The following is a 25,769-nucleotide window of genomic DNA, read 5'->3' on the forward strand; positions in this document are numbered from 1 at the left end:
AGTCCTAAGGTATATAAGGGCATCTTCTAAGCAGGGTGGTGCATTAGGTGACTGCAAGCCTTTCAATGGCTGCATGATGGTTTAAACACTTAGGGGCCGATTCCGATCTGGGTCGGAAAGCTTTCTGACCGAGCCGGAGTATTTTCCGACCGCGCCGGGGTCCTGCAGTCCGATCAAGCGAGTACGATGCGAGTACGATGCGGCCGCATGCTGCTGGACTCAGTTTGGTCGGACTCCCATAGAAGTCAATGGGAGCCGGTCGTACAACACGTACATGGGCTCCAATTGGCTGAATTGGTACATCTCGCACAAGGGCGCCCCCTACAGTGGGTACGCGTTGGTGCCATCCGCACCGAACATGCCTGCGTTGGGGAGGCTCTTGCGAGCCGGGCACTTCGGGTCGCACCGGCTGTCTGATGCGTGCATCGTACTGGCTCGGTCGTAAATCACATCCATTGCACGGCACGGTTTACTCATGGACGAGACCCGGAAACGACTCAGTCGGTGAATTTTATGTTGCTTGCATCGTACTTGCTCACTCGTGCAGCTGTACGAGTCTGGTGGAAATCACGTGTACAGCTCGTACTTTCTCTGGCTGGATTGCGCTCGGTGCCCTTCCAAGCAAGATCTCTCTTTCTCTCTCTTCCCTTCATCTCCTTGATCTGCGCTGCTAAGCTTAGAGCATAGACAGTACTATCTGTGGATGTAATTGGGTGGTGCTTGCTGAAGACCGACATCAGGTGGATGGAATGTTAAACTTTACCCACTTTTTAGATGAGACAAATAAATTGTCAAATCTGCATCTTCAGCTCGAGGGTCATTGATGTTTGTCAGGGTTGCCCTTTGTCACATGAAACTAGGAGAGTTATGATGACCTGGAGAAGGATGTAGGCACGATGCTACATCACACAATTTCACATGTGAGGCCCAGTTGTACCAAGCACATTAACATTAACTGTACTTTTGACATTCATGTATTGCATTGCCTTACCATTATTATTGACCCTGCACTTTAGAGAACACATGTGATGAGTAAATAATGCACTAAGCTGGAGTCTTCAAGCCTAAGAATGATTTAAATATTAACACCAGCATTAATAACAGTGATAACGATATTGTAATGCATTATGTGTACAAAAGCACAAATTTATCAATGGAAAAAATATGCACCGTAGAAGGGTCAGAACAATAAATAAACATCAAACCGCCATACCAAAGAGATACTTCTTGTTAAAATGGGTGAGTGAGTCCGCCGGTTGCCAAATCATATTATAATTATTGTTGTTGCTGTACAAATAATATTACCTGTTGACTATTAGTAGTAGAAAGTAATATTTGTTATTATGTGCAGTATTAATAATAATGGATTAGTATTGTTATTCATTCTATTACTACTACTGCTACGACTAGTACACTGTTAATAATAATAAAAATTAGATTAAAATACATTAACAATACATTTTAGCAATAAATAATGATAAGATGTTTTTGCATATGGTTTCATAAGGGACATCTGCCGCTTCTAAGCAGTGTAAATAACATGCGTTAAAATAACTGAGTCAAATAGTAGTCAACATGTTTACATCAAAATATGTGAGACAGAGTTGGCTTGACCTGGATTTGACCTGTGACTGGCAGTTTAGCATGTTTCCATGTTAAGTATTAAAACTTTTTTTTTCATATAATGTATCTTTTTTAACTGGACTCTGTTCTAGCTTAAAGTACTACTAATTTATTGTTGTGATTCCAATTAATCATGCAGTGATACAGGAATCATTTCTAGGTTGTGGAAAGTGTTACAAAGATATTAAAATACTAACTTCAGAATATGCAGAAACAGTGTCCCTGTCTGCTATTCTAACGTTATATATAATATTTAGTATCAAATCGGAATGATCAAAAGTGTTTGGCTAATTTAATTTTTAGGCTAGCATAAATATTTTTTGTGCTTAGTATGCACGATGACCCAGCACTTTATTTACTAAATTAAGAAACACGACATAGAATGAAATAAAAAGAGAGGCGAAGAAATGGAGAAACAGATAGATTCATATTGTCATTGTCTGTTGGGCTTGTTGCACGATTTCTTAGGGATTTAAATGTAAATGAGTTCGGAAGATGTGCACTGCAGGTAAAAAACAATTACAAGCCAAAGGCAGTTCATTTGTCCTCGCAGTAATTTGGAATGTTGTTTTAAAATCTTCAAAGTTGCATAGTCACTGCTTTATTATCCTTGTTGAAGATGTTCTGGAGCATGGCAGTTAGACTGGAAAATGTTTTGTCTGTTCGCCTTCAAACCTTCTCACTTCTACTACAACTTCATACAAAGTAGCTGCCAAAGGCATTGTTATATAGTGAGAGGACAGAGTGTGACTAATCTAAATAGGGTTGCACCAATCACAACCAGCATGTACCAAGAGCGCCAAGCGTACACTCCCCACCCCACGGGTTCATCATAAGAGGTTAGTGTGCACATTAAATTAATCCTAAACCAAAGATGCTGAGTATTGGTTCATTCATGTGCCTATTCCACACCAGTTTTTTTCATGACCTGTGGCATCACCTGGCCAGGACATTTACCACATAACATTTGGAGATGATGGATTACATTAAGCCTGCTATGAGTAACAGTAGTACTAGTCAGGATATTTCACAGTACAGCTGCATTTTGCTGTTGAGGCACGCCTGTGCTGAGCTTCCATATTGGATGATGATACATTCATGAGGACTGTGATTGCATGGGGCTTATCAACAAATGCATTCCAGGCATTTGTCCCCCTTCATATTAGCAATCAATACACTGAAATGATAGCTGTGGCACAGATGGCACAAACTTGAAATCTATATCAGTACATTTTATGGGGGAGCAAGTTCATCAGACATGCTTGATGATGGAAATTGTTTACTGGATGAGGGAGGTGAACCCCTACTCAAGCAGCAACCACAATTCTTGACAGATTGAAACACAAGCAAACTTCATATTAACATTTGTTCAACCCTTGTGTAGCTTGGCACAAAAGCAGTAAGGCTTAACTTAGAGGCAATATGTAAAGTATTTATGCAGCACTTCAAACAGTAATAAAGTGAAAACACAACACAAGAAAAATCCCACATCAATTTTTAAAAATAGAGTAACATTTTATATATTGAGCTCAAAATTACAGAAAATCAAATAAGTATTACCTGGAGATATGCAATTTCAAAGAGTTAAGGTAAGTTTAGGGCCTAAAAGCACAAATCGACACTCACAATTATATAGTTGTGCGAGACTGAGTGAAAGTCACAAGCTCAGGCTGATGCAATGATGTGCAGGACAGATGAAGGGACCCATTGAAAATTAGTCCCACTGAAAATTAACTTTGAAAGTCCAGCATGAAGAGTTCTGTTCGCAGTTGAGGGGGCCTCGAAAAGCAGGAACAGGGTTGTGGATGGTCATTATGTAGTGTGAAGAGCAGGCCAGGCATCACAGACAGTCATCGATGTAGCGTAAAGATCCTGTTGGGTGTTGCAGGTGGTCATTGTTGGAGGTTCATGTTGGTGGTCATCATTGACTATCAATGCTGTAGTGCAAAGTGCAGATCGTGTGTTGCCAGTCATCGCTGGCAGGCGCTGTAGCATAAAGAGTGGGATTCATCAGAGCTTTGCGTTGGTGGTCGGCACTGGAAGCAAGATCTTGACAGGAAAGGGCCTGTTTGCGGTCGCGAAGAGCCTAAAAACTCTGAAATGCTCCTTTTCTTGCAGAGGGAGCTCAACCGATGCAAATCATGTGTTCAGGACCTGTGGGGCACCTCTTGGGGATCTGGAACTCACTCCAACAAAGGCCAGCAGGCCTCTGGCAGGTCCCGTTGCAGATGCAGGCAGCAGGTCAGCTGGAATGATGTGGGGAGGCCTCTGGAGCTTGTTGTGTCCCTGTAGCTCAGAAAAGGAGGTCAATAAACTAACCCTGGAACGCACTTCAGCCTAGAATGAAAAGTGCTGGTCCACTCTTCCTTCGTAACAAGAAGGGCAGCAGGCAACAGAGTAGCAGTCCTTCTAGTTGCAATGCAGCACAGCAGACCTTCTTCTGTACTTTCCACAGGTCCAGAGATGAACTCATGAGTGGGGTCTGAAGGTCCAGTATTTGTACTTGGTGCCAGCTTTGAAGGAGGAGAAGGATTTGGAGGTATCCACGCCAGAGGTATTTGGACTTTCCTATCTCTCTGCCCTGACCCCAGCTGTCTGGGGGGCACAAAAAACTAGTATCAAACCCTTTGTGAGTGTACTCAGGCAGAGCCTTAATGATACAACAAGTGTGGCATGTGACATCTCCTCCCCCTCATCAAATCAGAGATTGCACATTCTATCAACACCTATTCTCCATGTGTCCCACTTTCTGGGAGCAATACATAACGACCAACTGCCAGCTACACCTAGTCAGGTGGATCAGGTTACAGGCTACAGGCACCAAATGGCCAGGACAAGAAAATGCAAACTTTATAAAAGTTGCACAAACACACAATGCCAAAACAAACTGATCTTTTTCAACTTCAGCTGATTCGTGAACACTGTACTCAATAAAAGCGTTCACCATTTATTTTTTTAAATCATCATACAAATGCTTTTTTTTTGTCACACACAGAAGAACAATGCAAAACAAATCGCGAATCTTCTTCCCTCCCAACTATATAGAATAATACATAACAGTGGATACCAACAAAAAATTAAACAAACAAATATTCACAACAATACTCAAAAGACAGTGATAAAATACAGTAATAAATCAGTTCATGTTTTTCAATGTTCTTACAAGAGCTGAAAATAAGTATAATATACATGACACTTCAATGAATTCATAAGCTGTTTTTTCATGGACGGTGCACCCCTAACAAACCAAGTCTGCTGTAGCCAGGTTAAGTTTTTTTTAACTATAACAATTGTTAATACTCTGGTTCTCAGTGTCAGTCTTTTGATGCTTGGTGGGAGCACAGAAGCTTGTCAGCACATTTCGAACCTGCCACAACATCTTTTATGGCGGTTTCCTCAGGGCACAGAACTGCTATCCACTCTCATGTGGCTTGGAGCATTGCCACCAACACGATGATCACATTTTTTTATTAAGAAGGGACTGACACCCCTACTTTATATCACAGTCTCGGATTGTATTCTCGCTCCACATTTAGGAAAGGAGGAATAATTTTTGCATTGTTCGTTACAGTCTTCCCACATAGCTCTACGTGAAAGACTCACTGCTTAAGGGCCGTAAGCTTTATAAAAGTGGCATTTTCAGAATTGTGACCTAACATCCGACTTTATCATCAAAGAGTGTTTTATAATGCAATTTGTTGGACACCATAACTGACATCCTACCTGCTCCCAATTTAAAGTTAGCACTTATTACATATAATAAGGTAACTCAATGCTATCCTACTGAGAGGTAGGCCTGGCTGGAGTGAAAACAAATTTAAGAGTTTTTCACTACAAGGACATGTATAACTTAAAGGTATATGTCCAACTTTTTAAATACACTGCACCCTGCCCTATGGGCTGCTAAGAGCCTACTCTAGGGGTGACTTAAATGTATTAAAAAGGAAGGTTTATGCTTGGAAAAAGGTTTACTTTGAAAGGTCAAAATGGCAGTTTAAAAGCTGCACACCTAGGCTTCAATGGCAGGCCTGTGCTGTGCTATATATAAAAGGGCTACTTAAGTGGGTGGCACGATCAGTGCTGCAGGCCCACTAGTAGCACCTACATGCCCTGAGTACACGTAGTAATACTTTACGAGGGATTTAAAGGTAGATACCCTAATTCGGTGTAAACCAATTCTACTATTTTTAAAGAAGAGAGTACACACACTTTAGCACTGGTTAGAAGTGGTAAAGAGCGCAGAATCCTCAAAATCAACAAAAACGGTTCAGAAAACAGGAGGGTGAAGGCAAAAGGTTTGGGAATGACCCAGCGGAAAGGGCCAAGTCCAACACTTGGCATTACCAAATGTTGCGTCTGATGACAATTATCAAACCATTTGTACATTCTAGACTCTGGTGTCTGTAATATGTGTCAATCAAAAACACACTTTAATTCACTTTAAAAATATATTGTTAACAACTGTACCTCACACGCTTCACCAAAAGGAATAGCCCATTTTGAAGACAAATTAATTGTGTCAGACTGAGTCAAACAAAAGGTCTCCAATGGCAGGCCTGTGCTATATATATAAAAGGGCTACTTAAGTGGGTGGCACGATCAGTGCTGCAGGCCCACTAGTAGCACTTACAGGCCCTGAGTACACGTAGTAATACTTTACAAGGGATTTAAAAGTAGATACCCTAATTCGGTGTAAACCAATTCTACTGTGTTTAAAGGAGAGTGTACACACACTTTAGCACTGGTTAGAAGTGGTAAAGAGCGCAGAATCCTCAAAGTCAATAAAAACGGTTCAGAAAACAGGAGGGTGAAGGCAAAAAGTTTGGGAATGACCCAGCGGAAAGGGCCAAGTCCAACACTTGGCATTACCAAATGTTGCGTCTGATGACAATTATCAAATCATTTGTACATTCTAGACTCTGGTGTCTGTAGTATGTGTCAATCAAAACACACTTTAATTCACTTTAAAAATAAATTGTTAACAACTGTACCTCACACGCTTCCCCAAAAGGAATAGCCCATTTTGAAGACAAATTCATTGTGTGTCAGACTGAGTAAAAAAAAAGGTCTCCTTGCTCAGCCTTTATGTGTGCATTTGTGTTACACGTGTTTCATGAAACCCAACAATAGCTTCTTACCCTAACTGTCCACAGGCAGCTGCCTTTATACCAAAAGGAAGTAAGGGGAAATTGCAGCTAAAAAAAACCAGGCAGCTTTATAATAAGTTACCCTCCATTTCTGAGTCTAACAACAGAGTATTACAACTACGGCGATTGGACCTCCATGGCAACCCGCAACCCCAAAGGAACCAACTTCCCTGGTGGTGACATGGCAGTGTGATGCCCCAATATGCTTGGCAGGGCCGCTGTGCCCGGCCAAGCATAATATGAGTTTCTTCACTGCCAGCTGTCTCATGACGTTGTTCATGCCATGAAACTGCTGGCAGTGAGGAAATTAAGGGGGCCGTGCTCCAGCCCCACTAAAGTTGTAATCAGTTCCTAAGAATATTAAATATATGATTCTCATTCTAGCTTATACACAAGTGGGAAAAGAGTTGAATTTCCGAGGGGTTAGTTTTACTATTCCTACTCAAGGCACCACAATAATAGGAAAAGTGCTGGGCTTCAGAGGAGTTAGATTTCCTATTCCCACTCCAATCTATGCCACACTGGATAAAGCGTTGGACTACAGAAGGGCAAATTTGCTATTCCCACCTAAAAACAGCACAACAGTAGGGAAAGTGTTGTACTTCAGAGGGGTTACATTTAGGGGACGATTCCGATTTCGGCCGGAAGGGCTCCGAACCATGTTCGGAGCCATTCTGACTGACTCAGTCAGTGCTGGCCGGATTCCTTCCCGACCAAGCCATTCCGATGGGCTCGGTCAGGGAGGAATCCGAATCGGATTTCTGGATTGCGGATGACAGGCTCGGAGAGCCTGTCTGCAGTCCGGAAATCCTCCAGTACTCCCCCGGGTTGCCTCTGTGCGACCGAGGGAGTACGATGGCAGCTTTTCACTGCCTTTTCGTACCGGTCTGTCTAGCACAAAAAGGCAGTCGGAAGCTGTCTCTGGGGGCCCCCAGCAGGGCCCCCATGGGTTTGAGGCCACCGGATGGCAGCCTGGGGCCACCTATGGTGCTCCTCCGTTGATCCCTGCACCCGGTGGCAGGCCCCTTGGGGTGACAGCCACAGGGTGCAGGGATGAACTGCACCCCTGCTTTCTACATTGCAAGCCTGCTTTCTACATTGCAAGCCTGCTTTCCGGTCGGAAAGCATGCTTGCATTGTAAGGTATACAAGGTCGCATCGTACTAGCAGGGCTGTAACCGACGACAGCAGGTCCGTCGGTTACAGCTCCTGCCCGACATCGGAATAGGCCCCTTACTGTTCCCACTCCAGTCTCTGCAACAGCAGGGAAAGTGTTGGATTTCAAATGGGTGAAATTGACTATTTACACTCCAGTCTGCGCAACAGGAGAGAAGGTGTTGGGATTTGGAGGTGAAAATGTACTATTCTCACTCCAGTTTCTGCAACAGTAGGAAAAGCGTTGGATTTTGGAGGGGTGAAAATCACTATTATCACTCCAAGCAGTGCAAAACTAGGGAACATGTTGGACTTAAGAGCAGTGGCATAGCTAGCCTTTTGCCCGCCCGTGGTGGTGGTCCCTGAGTATGCCTCCGCAGTGAAGAGCGGGGGGAGGGGGTTTGCTGGCGAGACCTCAGTTTTGTTTGCCTCTCAAGGAGGCCGATTGAAGGAAGAGCAAGGGGGGGATGTGGATGTGTGCCCCCCCGAGACAGCAGGTAAGAGCGTTGAAAGGCCTCCGCCCCAAAACCCATAGCGCATGGGGCAGACCCCACCCCCCTCCCCACTTGCTACGCCACAGCTTTACAGGGGGGCATTTTACTATTTCCACTGCAGTCTAAGCAAGGGTAGGGAACATACTTCATTTCAAACACATTACATATATGAGTAACCCCATTAATGTAGAAAAAATATGAAACTCTTAAAATATATATATAAATAACATAATATATATATATATATATATATGTGTGTGTATTAAAAACTAAAATCAATTAATCAATTTGTACAATTGCTAGTCAATACATTTTTTATCAATTAATTGCTGTTTAATTATGAATGAATTAACTTCCCACTCTGTGCACCTAAAAACCTCGCAGCCCACACCTAAAATATAACTAAAAAAAGAACTATTCCATAATTTACGAATTTACAACAAATTAAATAATTAATGATTAATATTCAATTTTTAATTAATCATTAGTTACATCCCATCTCATACCCTAGCAAACCCAGCATCCCAAAACTATTTTATAAGTAAAATAAATCAGTGATCCATAGTTTACATAATTAAAAATCTATTACATAATTTAATAATAGAGTATAACCATTTAAATAATACATTTTTAATTAATTATTACTTAGTTAATTCTCACTATAGACCCCTACAAACCTAGCAGCCTGCAACTAGAATATAAGTAAAATAGATACATATTCCATATTTTACCTAATTACAAATCAATTTTTATTAAAAATAAATTCAACCTTATACACCTACAAACCTACCACCTAACAAGTAAAACTTAAGCAACATAATTAATTATTCCATTCATTACAAAATTAAAAATCAAATAAATTATAAATCAAAACCTAACGGCCCACAAATAACAGATAACATAAACAATTAGTATTTCATAAATTACTTAAGAAATATCGCTCATATGGTTAATTCTTTCATTAAATAATGCTTACTTATGTATTAGCTAATTAACTTCCCACCCATTCCCCCTACAAAACCAACAACTTGCTATGACAGTATAAATTACTAAAGATTTCTAAACCGCTTAAAATGTACCAGCTATATTTGAAAAACATCAATAACATCAATATAAACAATAGTAACACATAACATTTATATATCACCTAAAACACATACAAATAATAAAAAACGATATTTGTAACCACTTTTTAACCACTATATTAGTGAAAACGATATTAAATACATCAATATTATTCACAACGATATTACTTACCCCAAAAATGTATATTCCTGTCAACCATATTTTTGCAGCAATATATTTGTCACTATTTTTGTGTTAGATATTTCTCTTTCCTGATATTTATATAATGATATTTTATCCAAATGTCTGAAAAAACTAATTACCATTGGGCACACCCATAAAGTGAAATTTACATAATATAAGAGGCATTACAAGAATCAATGAACAAAAGTGACGCCAAAACAAAGGCAAACATAAAGAGCCACATCTCAATATTAATCACAAACTGTTTGAGGTGTAAAACCTGTCCAACTAATGATTAATGAATCATTTGTGATTTGAGTTTAGAGGCCAATTCACAATGGTATGTTTAGAGTATGTAAAAGGGTACACCTGTAGACTTATTTTACATACCTATGTGAATTGTCCCCAAGATATCTAAAATGGAAATAAAATAGGTATATTCATAAACTTTTAGTACGAATTGAAGGGACTGTGTTCTCCTTGCACTTTTACTACTAGTGAGTTGGAAGTTTCAGACCAGGCATTCCTGTAGTGCTATTTCCTGTACTCATAAACACTTTTGTGATTTCACTTCTTGTGCTTTTTCCCTTCCTTCTTAAATTATCTTGAAAAGTGAAGCACTTGTGCCTCATGGATGTGATTTCAAAGACACAGCGTTGGGTGCACATTTCCTAGCAGTTTTATAAAGTAAACTTGAGAAGATTCTGAAAAATTGCCACTCTCTGCTATTGGATACGGCATATCAATAAGCTGATGTGGTTGCCTGATTTAGGCCTGCCTAAGCAATTTACTGTTTAGCCAGCTTTCATTCCCAGAATAGCATTTAGCAAACAAGCAAAAACTCCCTAGAACTCAATAAAAAGATAACAAGATTAAAGGAGGACCCAACAGTTGCAGTTCTTCAGTATTTGGGCTAAGCTTGCTGCATGCAAATATTTCTTAAAGATTTTGATGTAAATGCGCTCCTCAGCATTCGTGACGTGGGCATAGAAATCCCTTCAGCTGCAAAGGCAGAGGTAATGTGCCTTTTACAAATGTGGATTATCATTTTGAAGACTCTATGGTTGCACTCACTCTGCTTTCTTATAGTTGTTGAAGATGTTCTGGAGTGTTCAAGCACATTCGTACCTAGAAGTATGTTTTGAAGATGGGATGCTATAAACGATGTGACTGTATTATCTACTGTTGGAAGAAATTTGCTTGGGAATGTTGCTTCCTATGCTGGTATTTAACAACCTTGTTCTCGAACTGTTTTCAAGGTTTGTGTTCAGTGCTTAATTTGTAAAACAATAGTGCCAGGGCCCAAAGATTTGCTCAGAAGCTGGTGCTACGCATGTCAGGTGTGCTGAATACCAAGGCTACGTAGTACAGAATAAGGCTAATGCCTGTTTCATCCACCTCTGAACACTCCCTGCCTTTTTATAGCACTTTTGCAGGTTCTTGTTACTCCCTCCTTTCTCCCTTTGTCACTGTTTTTCCGTCTTTCTTTCCCCTTTTATGCTTTCTCTTTCTTGGTCTGGGTGAAATCCTGATGAGGTAAAATAAGCGCTGCTCTCTAAAAATGAGTTCCAGTGAGCCTCACTCGAGAACACATGGTCAAAGAAAGCACTGTTTGTGTTAGGTCAGAGATTAGACTTCTGGCAGATATTGTAAAGGAATTAAAGGCATTAGAATCCTTAGCCCTACTGGAATTCCATCAGAATTTTTACAAATGTGTATTTTATAGGATTCTGTTGTGGCATATGGGACTTTACACAATATACTCTTTTTACCGAGGGGAAAAGACTAGACACATATTCTGCTATTTGTATGGTCTAATAATTGGCCAGGGTTCAATTTCTTCACGATTGAGCAGTTGTCTCTGAGAACATAGTTTGAGTTGTCCTGGGACTATGTGATTCAGACATTGTGTTATTATCCATCTCGGGGCCTAATAGGGACCAGCTCCGAATTGCAATTGGAAGAAGCAGGAATTTTATCCACAGCATTTCAGTAATTGTCTGAAAACCAACATGTTGCCAGCAGCATCCAGTAAAACTAATTTGTAAATTGGTTTATTTGAATTTCCATCAGGTGGGGTGTGCTTTCGCCCAAGAGCTGCCAGATATATTGAATCCAGGAGTAAGACTGGATATGGAGGAGCCTGGGAAGTAAATCGCAGAGGAGGCACATACTGCAGAGCATAGGGCTGTCGATGTTGTTCAGTATACGCAGTACCAAGTGACCCCTCATCTATTGTCTGTTCCAACCAAGGATCTAAAAGCTGAGACTAGTGTAGGTCTGTTTGTCAGTATTTAAACTGCATGCCTGCTGTAACGTTCATTAGTCAATATCACCCCCAAAGGGGTAAGACATACAGCATGATGATTTACATGGGCCCCCAATCAGTGGAGGCTCATGAACTTTGAAAGTGGTGGGGCGTAAGACCAAACCATGAATTTGCCTGAGTGAGTGCGCATTTCTAAGCTACGCTGGTGCCCAGTGGCGTCTGGCTGGTACCGAGGGTGGTGGGGCGGGGGGCACAAAAAAAAAAAATTTCACCGCAGCATGACGTCCTCCTCCCTTGGGTGTCTTCCAGGAAGCTCCTGATGCAGGAAAGTGGACAACCCAATCCTGGTGCTGCGCTCACAGTGTGAAAGCAGCACACGGATTAAATAGAGCAGGCTTTCCCAGTGCTCCTAAGAGCAGTAGAGGCCTGCGCTGTCTCTAACCCAGCTGTCTAAGACAGCTAGGTTAGAGGTCTTTAACACCTTGAACGCTATGGGGATTTTTCTCCTGTGCTGGGATTGTGCAGATACCACTATTCATGACGAGCTGGGCTCGTCATCAGCGTAGCAGGAGGCTACTGCATGACGAGCCCAGCTCGTCATGAGCGTCGAAGGGGTTAACATGCACATGTCTGGCTTGCAGGCCCAAAACAGCTGGCGAAAGAGACATGCACATGTTACAGTGCACAACTCCTTGTTGCACCCACTCAGCAGCGCTGGACCCACTCCGTCCGGACACTTAAGGCCTCGTTACGATGGCAGGCGGAGTTTCCTCTGCCCGACATCTTCTTGGCCAAGGGACCGACCGACACCTGCTCAGCGGTCCCGACCGACTTATTGGGAGGCGACCGTTCGGTCGCATGCCTATACTTTAAAATGGGAGCACGTATTCCGGCTGAAATGCATGCTCTCATTGTAAAATAGGAGGTGCAGTTCATTCCTGCACCCTGTGGCATGCACCCCAAGGTGCTTGCACGAGATGCAGGGATCAACGGGGAACCATGTGTGCACCCGGGGCCTCCACCCAAGGGGGCCCTGCTGGGGACCCCGAAAAGTCAAATTCCAACAGCCTTTCGGTGTCGGAAAGACAGGCATGCAAAGGCTGCTGAAACCCGACATCGTAATCCTTACTGGCCGCATTCCTACTGGTGGATGGGCTCTCCGAGCCCATCAGAAGCCAGTCGGAATGACCGGTCGGTTTCCTTTCCAACCACCTCCATCGTAATGAGGCGGTTGGAAAGGTATCCGACCGGCATATTACGATGCTGTCAGAAAGGCTCCAACCAACGTTAGGAGCCGTTTCTGACCGCTTCGTAATCAGGCCCTTAGTTTGGGACGGGCTGCTGAAAAATTAAACAATAAACGTTATCAACATTTTATTTTTCAGCTCTGGGACTTGTGGGACGAGGCTCCTTTGCTCAAATGGGGTAGCTGGCCCTGCTGGTGCCCCCATTACCTTGACCACACCCTGCAAGTTTAATCTGAGAAGTCATACTGATGCCTGATAGACAAACCTTTGCCTGTGACTCAAAGACATTTGTTAACATCCAAGCGGCTGCAACTAATTAAAGGCCTCTCCATCTCCTACTGGAATGCACAGGATGGTGCTTTATTGGAGGGGACTGACATACATAAATATGTATGCTAAAGTTACAAATAACTGAATAGGCAGTCTCTATTGGTCAGCCATTTTGGCTGTGAATAGAGGAGAAGCTGAGGGTGAGTGGTTGATCTGATCAGGATCACACCTTGTTGTCTAATGGCAGTGGGGAGCAAGAACCAGAAAATAGAATCTTCTTTACATCTTAGGTAATTTAATTACCTCATCTCAGTAAAACATAATGGAACTTTGTTAAGGGACTAGAGGAACTTAGGCCTCTAGACTTTAAAGCTGGCAACTAAAATATGCAAAGCATAGCAAAGTCAAATGTAAAGCAACCTGGTTAACACAACAAATCAGAGCACATCAAAACACGAAATCATACACCACGGCACCACAGAACACAACAAACATAATGCTATGCATCATAACAATAACATGAAGGAGCACAGCATAGACTGCCATATCCTGCTCTAATATAACATACCAGCCTTCAGAGAGGACATGCAGCCTTGAAGGGTTATAGGTATATGAGTGCCAGAAGGCACAAGCTGTGTGTACTAGTAGACTGTACCCTATTAGTCAGAAGGAAGGTGTCCTGCACTCAGAGATGAGAGGGTGTCTGAGGGTCATGCATGAATGGAGATTACCTGGGTCTTTGGCATGTTCTCTGGGGCAGTCTCAGGGACCGTGGTGTGCTGTGATGCTCTCGGTTTCCCCATTGCGGTGGTTGAGGAGGTTTTGCATATTGTGTGGGTATGAGCCCATGTTGGGTTGTGTGGTCCCGCTGTAAAAATGGTGTCCACCTGGTGAGGAGGGGAGCGTATTCGGTGGACATCTGGAAGTGTGGTAGGACCTTCGCTCTGGTTACTGTAGCTCACCTCCTGGTCGATGTGGGGTAATTTGCGTGTTGTCACGGGGCAGAAGTCCTTGCGGGAGCCGCCGGTGGTCTAGTTGCCAAGTCGCGTTCCCCACCAGTGAGATGAGAGCAGGGAGAGTCAGGATTATATGGCTGCCATTTTAAGGTCAGGCAGCCCCGGCAGACACTGGCCTCTTTAGCGCGCAATAACAATCATACATGTCTATAACAAAGCAGAACAATGACATCAGCATCCTCACGCTCAATGCAAGAGGCCTCCACACGCCAGCAAAAGTTATGCTATATACTCATATACAAAGCGTCAGAATGCTCGGATCACATTTCTGCAGGGGATGCATCTCACTATGGCTGAGATAGATAAACTACAGGCCAAATGGCGCGGAACCATATGTGCCACGTCATACTCTGCATACGCACGCAGGGCACTGATTTGGGTTCGTCCAGGGACCCCATTCCAGGAAACCAGACGGGTGGTAGACAAAGAAGATACATATGCCCGATTAGAGGGACTTCTAGATGGGCAGTCAGTACTACTAGGTAGCATATACGCCCCGAATATTGAGCAGGACAAATTCTGGGACCGCCTCACAAGGGTCCTTGCCCAATTCGCCCCATACCATGGATACTAGGAGGTGACTACAACTGTATACTAGACCCCATCTTGGACCAATTTCATCCCCTGCCCACACACTCTCCCACATATTTCGCAAACTGAATGGTTTAAGGCATGGGTCACACAATGGGCTCTCACAGACGCATGGAGAATACAGCACCCACAGACTCGACTGTACTCATTTCACTCCATCCCACATAACCTGCGAGTGCGTCTAGATAGATTCTTATGCTCAGCAGCAGTATTGCCCAAAATCCACCACACCGACTACCTGGGTAGGGTGGTCTCAGACCATAACGCCCATATCCTGTGACTCAGTTGGAGGCCTCCACACCCCCCAGTCCTCACATGGCGACTATCATGGGACTGCCTCACAGACCAAGCCTTGAAACACGAGCAGGGACAAAGTATCCAGGAATACTTCGCCAATAACATAGGAACAGCGTCCTCGACGTTAGTGGAGTTGGACACATTCAAAGTAGTGGCCCGGGGAGAATGTATTAAACGAAGGGCCGGGGTAAAACAGACACTAAAACAGGCTCTCACCACAGCTGAAAAGCAACTCACCAAAGCTGAAAAGCAACTCGCCACCGCTACCAAACGAGACAATACTTCAGATGAAACGGCGACACTAGTGGCTAACGCCAAGAAAGAATATCAAGCAGGCTGCGTCGAACTCCGGCGATACAATTTTAGAGCATATGCAACCCGGATACACAAAACGGGACAAAACCAGTACATTATTGGCATGGTTAGCCAAACAGGACACTGACGTGAGCCCCAGAACAGAAATAATGGACCCCCTCTGAAACCTTGTACGGTCCCAGGATGAAATCCTCTTGGCGTTCCATCTATGCTACTCAGCAGTTTACTGTAACCCAGCACCGACCGAGCAGGGCATACTTGACCAATTTCTAGATCCCCTGACAATCCCCAGAATTACAAGGGCAGACAGGACAACATTGGATACGGAGTTACAGTCTACCGACATTACTCAAGCCCTCCAAGCCCTAGCTTGTAACAAGGCCCCAGGACTAGATGGGTTCCCCCTAAAATATTACACCACTTTCTCTCCCTTATTGGACCCCTGATTGGTGGAAATGTTCGCGGTCGCATTGGAGACCGGGGAATTGCCAAGATCCCCTCGGGAATCCATTATAGTGGCTTTCCTGAAACCAAACCGCGATCCCCAAAAAGTGGCCTCCTATCGCCCCATCACGCTTCTGGCCGCTGACTGTAAGATTCTGGGAAAGATACTAGCGGACAGATACTCGCAAATCATATGACCGCTGGTTCACCCAGACCAATGCGGCTTCGTCCCAGGCAGGAACACATCCCAAAACATACGCCGACTATTCCATGTTCAAGATCAAGTCGGTGATGCGTATCCTCGGGCAGCCTGCCTCATCCTAGACCTGGAGAAGGCCTTCGATACCCTCACATGGCAGTACCTTTTTTCAGTCCTACAACGAGCGGGACTAGATCTCATCCTCATGGCATATACACGGCTCTTATATACCAAACTCACCTTACGTGTTCGCATCGGGTGGTACATCTCTCCAGAATTCACTGTGCAAAGAGGCACGAGGCAGGGCTGCCCGCTTTCGCCTCTGCTCTTTGCCCTTGCTGTAAAAACCCCTAACTATACGGCTGCGCCAAGAGGGACAAAACTGGGGTATTCCCATAGCAGACACCATACACAGTGTATCCATGTACGCCGATGACCTTCTTCTATATGTTCGAGACATCACAGCGGATCTCACACCCATTTGGGCAACGCTCACAGAGTTTGCTGACGCCTCAGGGCTGAGAGTGAATTGGGATAAATCCACAGTATACCCATTACATCCAAACCTTCCCCCCAGGACATTTGGTTAGGTGACCAGAAAGTGGCCTGGAATGCTGAGGCCCCCGATACCTCGGGATTCGTCTCTATCATTCCCCTGTTGACATATTCGAGGGCAATCACTGTAGGGCATTTGCCAGTATTAGGTCAGTGATTGGATTTTGGCGGAACCTCCCATTAGCCCCGATCAGCCGGGTGGCTCAAGCTCCGAGGCTGCTGTACTATATTACAAACCTGCCAGTAATCCCACCCAGAACCTTTTTCAGAGACCAGGACTCACTCCTCAGCTCGCTAATATGGGGGAAAAAGCAGACATAGGATAGCATTGGCGAAACTAAAACTACCCACTGTGCAAGGAGGACTAGGCGCTCCGTCCTTCGAATCTTACTTCCTCGCGGCACAACTGCGGTGGTTGTACTACTGGACGGCAGGCAGATACTTAGGTGAGACATACACCACAGCCAGTCGGGTGCCCATCCCAGAACTACGCCGCCTATTAGTACCAGGAACTACACCGAGATGGACATACCCCTTACAAGTAGCGGTGGCCCGCAAGTGTATGCAAAGAATACATCGTATGTCACCAGGGAAACCCCCATACTCGCCCCTGTTGCCGCTGGTCGGATGGCCCAAACGCGAACACTATTACACACCCAACATGTTCCACACATGGATGACCTGCTGTATTACTGAAGCAGAGTCGCTATTTGAGGACGGACAGCTAAGACTGTTCCAACAACTCATGGACAACAATGATCTCCCCCCTGGCCAGTTTTTACTTCATCGTTAACTACTCGAGGGGTACCAACTGATTCACGACCTTTCGACGGGGGAACTCGACACACACCCGGTCATCCATACAATCTTAAATATGGGGGTGGGGCGACACTTAACCACATGGCTTTATAAAGCCATAAGGGAACTTACGAACAAACCCTTAGAGACCCTACGGACCACTTGGGAGGACAAAATAGGGCGCCCTTTACACGAGAAAGAATGGGAGAGGGCTCTTGAATTCCCCAAGAAGGTGTCTAGAAACGCACGCTTTAAAAATATACAGTTCTACATTCTACATAGAGCATATCTGACACCAGCCCGCCTCCAAAGATTTTATCCTGACACCCAATTCCTCTGCCCTAGATGTCACTCACAGGATGCAGATTTTTACCATATGTTCTGGAGCTGTCCCACTATACTAGCATACTGGCACAATATTCACAAATCACTCGGGGAGCTCACCGGACTCACACACCTGACCACCTGGGAATCCTATGCACTGGCTATCTCTCCCAGAAACAGAAGCAACACAAAGTGCCCACTAGGTTTGCCTCACTGGCCATTTACTAGCTAAACGGAACATAGCCATGCACTGGCGATCCCCCACTGGCCCCCCGATTGCGGCACGGGTGGGAGCAGTACACAATTGGGCAGCAGCAGATGAAATAACACTACGAGAGGAGGTGAAAGGGATATGCAAGCTCCCCATCTCCATGGAATGGGCCTTTTTATTGCACCAATTCAAACAGTCCCCACCCCGCGATAACCCAGATTGCGACTAACACGTATTGATGACCCTACAACTGCCAGTCCCGTCTGCAAGTACACACCCCGGATCCCTTCACGCGGCATCCACTTAGAACCACTAGCGCATAGCACCATACATCACGGCACGCCTGAAGGTCAGAAGTCAGAACGCGTCCGACTCTATGTCTCCCATTATCCCTATTAGTGCACAACTCTACGGACCAATGTGTACACAAGGCCCCTGTCCTTCACCTGACAATAGTACCCAGAATTCCATAAACACCCCCCCCCCCCCCCCCCCCCCCAGTTTCATACCCCCCTGTTCTACATGGCAATCGTTTGACTTGGCGCCTTACTGTTGCCAGAACTCCAAACCAATCAGAGAATGAATAGCACTGTACCACATGGTTAACAGAGAGTATTGCAATCCAACCTACTCTATCCAAATGTACTCTATGTACTGTTATTGTAAACTGTAAATGCCAATAAAAATATGTTTAAATAAATAAATAAATACAATTTCACATACGGCCTAGCTGGACAGACTGTCGGTTATCAGTAGGACCCTACTTAAAGTTCTGGTTTCTTGTCTCAGAAGACCTTAGTCAGTATGAACAAGGAATAGAAGATCTTGTTGATGGGGAACTGCACAAAGGATTGTTCTTCTATCCAAAACTCTCACTTCTACATGGAAATGTTGGGATTTGAGGGGCAGGAAGGTTTTATTTTAGACACAGGAATCATGGTTGAAGCGCAATGACTAGGACATTCTATAATTGGTAAACGTGAAGGGTGGTAATTAGTTGCTTCAAAGTGAAGAAAAGTTCACATAGCTCACCATCAATGCTATTTGGTAAATATCTTGTTTGCTGTTAGGTCAGCATTCTCGGCGTGGGACTAAACTGTTTCATTGCCACTAACCAGTTATCTGAGGCCAAAGTGCAATTGATACTTTCAAAGTCCAAACAAAATTGGCAAATGTAAAAACGATGATAATTTACCATTCACTGGACACCACAAACTGAGTAGTTTATACTGGCAAAAGGTTATTATTTTTCAAATAAAGACAGTGAGTCAGACCAATTCCCTATTCGAAATGCAGCAGTGCACAGTCTATCAGGCTACCTTACTAGCGGAGATAGCAGAACTCTTGTTATTGATGTAAACAGGAGAGTGACAGGTCTACAAATGCCTGCACTTTGCTACTTGCGGCTCTTCCGTAATGGCAGAGGAATGCCACCCCACAGCCCTCGCCAACAAACTTATTATCATTTTATCTATGCTGTCTGTCTGGGCCCCGCAATAAGTATAGGGAGGGGAGGGGCGGGCCGGGCTTGTCAGGGAGGAGGAGTAGAGTGCACTCATAATTACGCATGTGTGCTTGGCTGGCCGTCCTAGGTTAGCCAAACACACATGCCCACTTATGTTTCTCCAATCAGGCTGTGTTACACAACAGGGTTGGAGAAAAGGTACAGGCTTCAATGCACCATTTGAGCAGCAAACAAGGCCACTCAGACCTATCCTGGTGCTGCTCTCATGTGAGAGCGGTGTCTGGATTGGGTGTGGAGCCTGTGCCCTGAGAGCTCATCCCCTTCCGGTCCGACAGCGGCAAGGTGGCGATCATCAGGAGCAGAGTGGAGTGGCAGGTAAGTTTTCTTTTTTTTTTCTTTTATATTATTTCAAACCCCCCCCCTCAAATCCTAGCCCTCCCCCGCGGCCACCCTACCACTTAACACCTTGCCTGCGGCGCCAATTCTCCCCCGGTGCAGAACATTCCATTTGCAGGTGTGGTCATGACGGAACGGTTCCATCATGAGCACAGCGCGACCGATGCTCATGACGGAACCGTTCCGTCACGAGCATGGAAGGGGTTAAGATAGGCGGCGGCTGCTGTAACAGCAAAGTAACAGAAAGCTAGAGTCTTCATTAGTGGGTCAAAACCACTTCACAGGACCCGATGCACAGCTTCCTGCAAGCAGCCTCTCATAGCTCGTCACAGTGCCGGTGAGGTGAGCTGACTCCTCCCTGTGATGTGTGGTGAAAGGACGAGGATGGCTAAGGCTCGAGCCCCTGCTTGCTGTGATGCCCTGAACCCTGGTGCTTCAAAATTTCCACCTGATGAGCCCTGAGCTAACTTTGCCTACTTGCCATCAGTTGGTGGAGCGTAGTGTACAAACCTATGGCTTTGCCGGGATGAAGACCTCACAGGTCACAAGGCGGTAAGATCTTAGCCTGGGAAAGACTCGTCTGTCATGCACATGCTCAGAAGTGCATTAGACGCAACCAGCCTCCAGACCTGCCTCTCCAGCATGACAGACACAGGCAGGCAGAGCAGACACTTCTCCTCCTACGGTATGAGTATATTTTCATGAACTTATTTATTTTATTTACTGCCAATTAGCAAAACTGCATGCACAAAAGGAGGCAGAAAAGAAAGGAGTGTGGACCGCCTTAGCCCATAATGAAGAGTGGCTCCTTCTCCCAGTGTATATGAGGCAGATTATTTTTAATGACTGGCAGAACTAGTTAACTTGATGACACATTACTATTCATTTTAGGATCTTTATGAAATAGCTCCATTTAGGGTACTTAGGCCTTAGGTTTACGTAAGGTACCCTAATAAGCTGCATAATATTGCTACCCTTCTGTAAATGTTATGCTATGTTGTTATATTTTTCATAAAGCGAGCAAATTTCTAAAACAAGTGTCCTGGTGGTGAGAAAAACCCTACGAGCCAGAGATGGAATAAGATCATGTACAACAAAGTCTTTATATCATTTTTAAAGTACACCAAGTGCTTTAGAAAAAAATGAGCCTTGGTGCCTCATCAGGGTATGAAGCTTAATTTAAATGAAATGCAATTACTGTAAAATGGATGCAATAATAAATTTTTTATATGTTGTCTTGATGCAAATTTGAGTTCTAGACATCTAGTATGTTATATAATGGATAGGTTTTACAGGCTTTTAAATTAATATTCGAGAAAACATTTTTTCACTTTCATCGAAAACTTTTCTGAAGTAGTGTCTGGAATTTTTCTTGGAATAAATGTTTGTTATTAGTGACTAGGACAGGAATTTCTGACTTATGTCCAGGAAAACAATCCTCTTTCCCGAATGTAGGAACACCCACAGAAGATACATTTATGATGAATCTAATGAAACTGTTGGAGCTATTGATTGCCATCAACATCCAACATTGATCTGATCCTCCCTGATCTACATAAGACACCTATGGCCAATATTCTGGAAGAGACAACATACCTTCTTCACATTTTACATCGCACTCATTATTGCAATCTAACCTTCATGAATGAGCAGTGGGGTACCTCTTGCTGTACGGCAAAAGCGAGTTTTATCCATGTTTGTAAGGAATCGGGTTATTGGTGAAAGGTGGTAGATGCGCCACTCAGTAAACAACCAAAATCCTTGTCAAGGTGCACCACAAGTTAGTAAATTAACCTGTGCTTAACCCTCTGGTAGCCTAGTGCAAAAATAGTAAGACTTATCTTAGAGGCACTGTGTAAATTATTTATGCATCAGACAAACAGCAATAAAGTGAAAACAGAGCACAAGAAAAATCCCAAACCAATGTAAAAAAGTAGAGTACATTTGAATCAATTAAATGATACCAGAACAACATAAATCCGATCAGTAGTTTGAAGTTTTTAGTGAAAATAGCACCTAAAAGCACAAAGTGCCACTCATGGTCTTGTGTTTGCGCTAGACTGGAAGGAAATCACAATACAATCCAATACAGGGATGAATGTAGGCCAGCTGAAAAGTTATCTTCTAAATCAGACACATAAGGCCTTATTACAATGAGGCCCGGAAAGGGCTGTCTGAGCCTCATCCCAGTTTCACTTATGACCGCCTAATTCTGATTCTGATGGGCTCAAGGACACCAACCCTTAATCCCAATGGATAGCATTTCTGCCGTTGGGATTACGATGCTCGGTTTCTAGCAGGTTTTCCATGCTAGGCTTTCCGACATGGAAAGCCTGTCAGAAAGCGAGTTTGGGGGCCCCTAGAAGGGCCTCTTCACTATGTGGCCTCCGGTTGGAGGCTGAGCCCCTGTTGATCTCTGCACCGTGTGGCTGGCATTTTGAGGTGAATGCCATGCAGGAATTAACAGAATCTCCCAATTCTCATTTGGGAGCTTGTGCTATGCCCGGTTTATGTCCGCAGCACAAGTTCCCATAGAGAAATGAGAGTATGCTACCACACCATATGCGGTTGCGCTGTAATTGTGGTATTTGGACCGCCAACCAGAGGTCGGTCGGTACCGAGACTGCAACAGTGTTGGTTGGAGGCAACTCCGACCGACATCGTAATCGAGCCCCATGTGCGGTTGCATTGTAATTGCAGTGTCGTGACCGCCGACCGAAGTTGGTCAGTCCCCAATATCATATTCAACCACAAATAGTTCCGTTTGCATTGTTGGGGGCTGCAAGGAAGAGGCTGAGCGTCACAGATGATCATCACTGTACCGTGAAGAGCAGGTTGAGCATTGTGGCATTAAGGAGGGTGGTTGCTTTTGTGCGAAGAGCCAATCGAGCGTCGCAGATGGTTGTTGCTGTTGTTAGCAAAGCTTTGCATTGCCTGTAGTCATGAGCAGCTGAGTATTGTTGTGAATGAGACTGCTCATAGGGGTGAGTAGCCCAAAGTTTAGGTTTTCAACTTTTATTCAGGAGAAATACACTCTGATGGCTGCCAATGGTCCAGGACATGAGGAGGCACCTCTTGGGGATAAGGGACGCACTCAAGCAGAGGGGCCAGCAGGTTCTTAGACAAGTCCACTTGCTGGTCCAGGCAGGTCCAATATTTATACCTGGTGCCAGCCTTTGTGTGGGGGACTCCCTGTCCTCCCCCACATTTGGTTTTGAAGAGTTCATCCCCTTCCTCTGTCTGTGGGTGACAAAACCTTCTAAGGGTGACAAAAGGTAGGGCAGGCCAGGTGTCAGGTTTCTTTCAGTGTGAAGTAGGCAAAGCCCTTTGAGGTGTAAGTGGTGTTGAGCACAGCCCTTCCCCAGTCATCCAGCCAGGATGGCCTCACCTGTCCAAACTTAAGCCCCCTTTGCGTTACTGTCTGGAAGCAATACACTGATAGAAGGCACAGATGATTGGGACAAGAACATGTCAATTTCCTAAAAGTGACATTTTCAGGATTGCAACTTAAAACTTGACTTCGCCTTTAAAGAGGATTTGAAATTACAAATCATTTGACATCAAACAGCAAATCTCTATATGATCACTATCTGAACTTAGCACTTAATAAATGTAATAAGGTAACCCAATGTTAGCTTATGGGAGAGAAAGGCCTTACAACACTGAAACAGGACTATAGATGTTTTTCACCGTCAGGACATGTAACATTTAAATCCATATATCCTACTTTTTAAATACAATGCACCCTGCCCTATGAGCCATCAGGGCCTACCTTTGAGGTGACTTATACGTATTAAAGAGGAAGGTTTAGGCCTGGCAAAATGTTTATTTTGCCAGGTGGATGTGGCAGAAGCCACACAGGCTGCAATGGCCGATCTGAGACATGTTTTTTAGAATGCTACTTTAGTGGGTGACACAATGAGTACGTCAGCCCACTAGTAGCAATCAATTTACAGGTTCTGGGTACATGTAGTACAATTTACTATAGACTTGCAAGCAAATTAAATGTACCAATCAGGTATATGCCAAATGTACCATGTTTTAGGGAGATACCACAAGCTTTTTACCACTGGTTAATAGTGATAGAGTCCTAATGGCAATAGAAACAGGGCTAAAAACTGGAGACAAACTTTCAAAAAGGGTCCGACCGAACAATGTTTTTGCCGTTCTACAACTGCCACCGATATCATTTAACTCATATTAATTTTTTTAATTATTCAGTCCATGGAGATATACCTTAAGACATGCTACAGGTCCTCTTAGACTTGTTGTGTGATCAATAGGCAGTTAGCCTTTATTTATATAGTTGATCAATAATTCATGATACAACAGATTTACAAAAAGCCCAAACAGAACTCTGCTACTATCCACACACTGAGAATTAATTATTATAGATTATTGTGGTGGGCAACACAATTATATTGACTTGTGATTGCTTCCTTGGCATACTTTCTGAACTGTAAATCGTCTCCATGAGGAAGCCTGCTCAGTTACACACACCTCATTTGTTTTGTTGATTTACATTTGAGTAGAATTTTCTATTTACTGCTGTTTCTTTTATTGAGCAGAATTTATAGAATCAATCCACAAAGAACATTATTATTTTTTTGGCTGTGGTTAGTGAGTTTGTCTATCTTTATTACACTCTAAGCAAATATTCTGGCACCTTATTTATTTGTGCGCTAAAATCACAAAATATTTAGAAAATCTGTGCATCATGGATTGTGATTTATGATTTGTAACGGTTTCTTAATGATGTGCCAGTCAGAAAATCCCAAGGAGCAAGCCTGAGAACCCATGACAATCTAGTTACTTAAACCTACTCCTGCTAGTTGTCCGCAATGTATCAATCTGAAAGAATAAGCATGATGAAATTGCAAAGACCACTTTTGCTGAGCCTCCTGAAAAAAGGGGTCTGTGGGGTACGTTCAGTTTACCCTTAATTTACACACTTGATCGTGGAGGCGGAAAGTAAGGGTGTGTGAAATTTGTGTCATTTGCTTTCACATACTTACATGCAATTTCAGCAAAATTATGCAAAATCATGTATAATTACATGAAGCAATTATCTGAAATTCGTGCATTTGGGGCAAATATTCACACTGAATATCATGTCATTATGCAAAGTGTCATAGGAGCATAATGTTGTGAATTTTGCATAGTAAGCATTACGCAAATTTTAAAAAATTACATTAATTACTGTGGTGTAATTTACATTTCACCCATGGCTATTGGAAAACTGTTGAGAATGTTCATGAATTCCTTTTAAGTTATAACTTTGAAGAATGTTTATTTTTTAAATTTTGGATGGTTGTATCCCAACCAACCAAATAAACACATTATGGTTAGGTCTCAATGCTATTCTAAGAAAACCTTTGCTTAATTCCTGGTATCTATGGCAAAAGCAGCAGCCAATTCTCAAGTAAAGTTCATGCAGTACAAAGAACACAAATGTTAAGAACAAACTACGGCTCCCAACCAACTTACAAAAGATAATGAGACAAAGCACAAAAAAATGACTAAAGTTGTCTAAAAGCGGGCCAGGGATATGGATTTTTAACATTTTAAGGCGATCACAAATCTCCATTTTGAGTCAATGTTTGGGTTTGTCTATCACCTATGAACGATATTAGGATAATCCTGATGGAGTGGGTGTAGGCTAAGCTAAGCAGGTCACACAGGTTCTAATTTCACTTTTGGGGTGCT

The 25,769-nt window shown here is 43.6% G+C and overlaps 1 protein-coding gene across 1 annotated transcript in view; it reads left to right on the forward strand.

Moving 5' to 3' along the window:
• Positions 1 to 25,769, forward strand: part of PLD5 (phospholipase D family member 5) — a 1,381,847-nt gene that overhangs the window by 13,946 nt on the left and 1,342,132 nt on the right. The window lies entirely within an intron of this gene.

The sequence above is a fragment of the Lissotriton helveticus genome, chromosome 6, assembly GCF_964261635.1.
Source record: "Lissotriton helveticus chromosome 6, aLisHel1.1, whole genome shotgun sequence".
Classification (NCBI taxonomy): domain Eukaryota; kingdom Metazoa; phylum Chordata; class Amphibia; order Caudata; family Salamandridae; genus Lissotriton; species Lissotriton helveticus.